Here is a 3,904-nt window from a genome sequence, read left to right as displayed (position 1 = left end):
AGGAAATATATTATTGGATTACTATCACTTGGAAAATATGAAGATGGTGGAAAGGAAAATGGTGACCGGGTAGGGATATGGTTTGGGTATTGGTGGGTGTAAGAAGTTGTGTCGCCGCGGAGGCGGGTCATAGCTTGGTTACACCGTTTCTCCCTGTCTGGTCGATTAAGGACAGATCGTGCATATGACTCTAGGCAGGTCACAGACTTATTATCCCGAGCACATACTTGTGTATGGGCGCTTGGAAGACTTGTTGCTCTCTTGTCGTGGATCTGGCTCTTTCCGGACCGACTGTCAGGGTTTGTTTTTGGTGGAGGAGGTCCTTGCACCGCACTGAGTCCGGGACTCAGGGGCGGGGGCTTGGAGTCCCAGTTTGGACGGGGACCTAGACACCCGGGACAGGAGAGTGATGGGTTGGTCCTGCTTGTGCCCGGGGCACAAGCGGGGCGTGTGTTTTCGGGGTACCCAGCTGGGGGCATTGATTCGTGAATCACCGGGCTATCCGGTACGGCTTGTCTACGGTTTAGCATCGTAGTAAGAACTGAAAGATGAAAGATGGACAAAGGAAATCTGATTGCTTATCACCTGCTTGAAAGTAGCACAGGTGCTTACATAGAATGGTTAGTTAATGAACCAATGCGGCTATTATTAAAAATCAAAGATAAGGACGCACACTTAGTAATGCTTTCTGCAAATGCAACCCACAAACCAGATAGCCTTGCATATCCTTGGAGTCTTTTCTTTTCTCCTATCGGGTAAGTCTTGCTGAGTACAATTGAGTACTCAGGGTTTTATTCCCCCTGTTGCAGGTAACAGGTGGAGGCTTGAGCTGACCTTTGTGTGTGGATTTCCTCCTGGTGGGCTCAGAGAGGATTTCCTTTACGCTGCGATCGTAGTTGTTATTTATAACTCTCACCAAATACTTTTATAAATGAAAGTTTCATAATCTGTTGCCGTAGTCTATATATATCAATACTTCATCATGTCATTAATAGATGTTTATTTCCGCTGTAACTCTGTTCACATGTTTCTATTCCGCTGTTCAATTAAATTGTTTATAACTCTGATAATATGATTTCATTCCGCTGTTATATTAATAAATATTATACTCTGATGTTGTATTAAAAATGATGTAAGAAATGGTTACGAATGATGTAAGCTTTATTCTCTCATTTGTGATCCTGATGGCAAAAATGTGGATTTTTGGGTTCTCCCCTGGGGTGTGTCCGACGGAATCGAGTAATCTAGTGTTCTCCCCTGAGTGCTTAGTGTCTAATAGAAGACAAGCACTCCTGTGAGGCATTAAATTAGGCGGTTCTGCCACAGGTGGTATCAGAGCATAAATGAGGAAATAAAGCTTCGAAAACCTTTTCTAAACTAAAATTTGACAACCCATTGTTGCAAAAAGTTAGGACGTTTATATGCGAAGTTATATAAGTAGCCCTATTACTATGGTTATATATCCAGGATAGATGGCACTCTGCTGACTTAGATAGGGTTAATCAAGTTTTCTGCAGGTACACTGACTCGAGCATAGTTTGATAGTATCGACTAGTTACAGGGAGAGAATGATGTGCCAAAATTCTGAGAACGATTGCCCTATATGTGGCAATAGTGAAAGGACGTATAGGACGTGCATTCATACATATCCTGCCTGTGCATTGTAGTACTTGTATTACTTGCAGATACGCCATCCATAGGTGTCACGCGTGTCGTATTGTGCACGACTGTCTCATCCTATTCTAGAGGTAGGTCTGAACTGTGGCTTCGTGTTTCGCGTTCGCCCGTGGTTCACGCCGGTCGTGACCCACGTCTCCCCATACCTCTTTTCTACACTCTTGTCGGACCCTTGCCCTACAGTCATACTAGTCAGTAATGGCATCGCACGTCGCTCGCCTCCAATGCGTGGAATTTGGTCAATCCGCCGTAGTGACCCCGCGCGGGAACCCTGGTGACCCACGCTAGGACCACTGAACGCTCCTCCTTTATAAGTAGAGCCTGGCTTAGCCATTGGTACCACCACTCGGCGCACTTTGGCTCGCTTAGCTTTTCCTTTGAGCCAGCTTTTCGCTCAGCCTTCCTTGCAACCACTGCCAGAGATGGCAGGAGCCTGGGTTAGTACCTACTGCATGAACGTTGAGGGTTTTCCCAGAATCCTACATGCCACCCTGCAAAAGCTCGGAGTCAATGATCGCCCCGAGTATGAGGGCCGGGAGTATGAGGAGCATGGCACCGAGCGATGTGAGGTTACCGTCTATATCGGGAAGAGTGAAGAGTTCCCCGACCTCACTAAAGCCTAGAGTGTGACCGCAACCGGGTTTCGCTTCGTCGACACCTACCAGGTTGTGGCCCGCAAAGCCTTGCGGTACCTCTGCCAGATCTATGAGGAACCCATTGCCCGTACCCCCATGCGGTTCTTTCCTCCTTTGGACAAGAATCGGCGGGCATGGAGGGCTCGCATGGAGGCTTTGCAAGGACGAGATGTGCAAGAGGACAGTCCCACCATGGTGCACTTGACCACGTACCTGCTCGCTCTGGATGAGCAGTACGACCGTCAAGCCTTGGAGCTGAGGGCGTGCCTTCGGCGCGCCGAGGAAGCCGAGATCTTCAACCGAATGCTCCAGGTGCAGCTCGCCGACGCGCATGCCAGCGCTGCAGCTGCTGAGAGCCGAGAGGCTGCCATGGAGGAAGCTCTAAAGGGAGCCAAAGATCGGCATGTTCATCAGCTGCGGGTGGCCTATCTTGTCACCAGGGCCGAACAGAGGACGTTGGCTGCTAGAAGGCAGGATGCCCCGATCTTGGAAGGGATCCCTATCCACCCGCTAGGAAGAAGAACTGGTGTTGCAGCACCGCCCGCACCTCCACCCTCAGAAGTGTCAGAAGAAGAGTCCTTGGTTCCCCTCACTCAGTCGTTGCCCCGCGAGGATGTAGACTAGTTGCCTTGGGACGTTGTGCCGAAGTAGTAGTGCTTGTTGTCGCTGTCCCCCCGTATGGTACTCTTGTCTATTGTTCGTCCTTCGTAGTTGTTGAGATCGTCCGACCATAGGTGAATGCGGTGTCGTGAATGTGAGCCTGAATGCCTGTACGTTGTACCCATATAAGATCGTTGGAACATGAATTTTATTTACTCACTGTGTTTATTGTGTTCATCTACCTTAAGTTCGTTAGGTGTGCTTAAGAGTTTCATGGGTGATATCAAGTGGGTTACAAGAGAAGTTGCCATTCAGGTACCAAGCAGATCAGCCATGATTGGATGCTATTGGACACTGTATCAACTGACTGTGGATGCCCCAGCAGAACACTTGAATTTCTTTAAAACAAATCCGTCGTTGGATTTGAATTCCTTGTCCCTTGTTGTGAAGGGAACTTTTGTTTGAATTTTCCCTTGCAATACTCCCCTTGCTCTGTGGTCTATGACCCCACCGCCTTCATGGCATGTAAGTTGGTAATAGTTGCCTGGTTAAAAGCTTACGGTGCCGCGACGAAACCGAGGGCTCCGTGTGGAACAGCTGCCACATGTGACGCTGCTCGGCACGCGCTGGTATCAAGGTTGTTAACCAAGTACCTTTACCAAGTTACACCGCCGTACCATTTGTTTTAAAAATTTTCTCCTTGGAAATATTCAGGTGTTCAAACGGAAAATCCACAGCGGGGTGATACAGAAGTGTTCTCTCAAGGTACACAAGTGATGGTTTGGAGAAAGAAAGTATGACATGGTCTCAATCTACATGAAAGACGGATGTGGTCGAGTAAAGGAAAGAAAAGGAAGAGTAGTAAGGAAGGTTAACCTTGGGGAGCCGGGAGTAATAGAAAAGCCTGAGTGGACGTCATGTTCCAACCCTGTTTTTAGTTGACCGTGCTTCGCATGCTGGGTCATTTCACTGCGTGCCCCGCGAACGCCGTC

Source organism: Miscanthus floridulus, chromosome 2 (genome assembly GCF_019320115.1).
Source record: "Miscanthus floridulus cultivar M001 chromosome 2, ASM1932011v1, whole genome shotgun sequence".
NCBI classification, from domain to species: Eukaryota; Viridiplantae; Streptophyta; class Magnoliopsida; order Poales; family Poaceae; genus Miscanthus; species Miscanthus floridulus.
The sequence above is the reverse complement of the archived record's forward strand: the minus strand, read 5'-3'. Positions refer to the sequence as shown.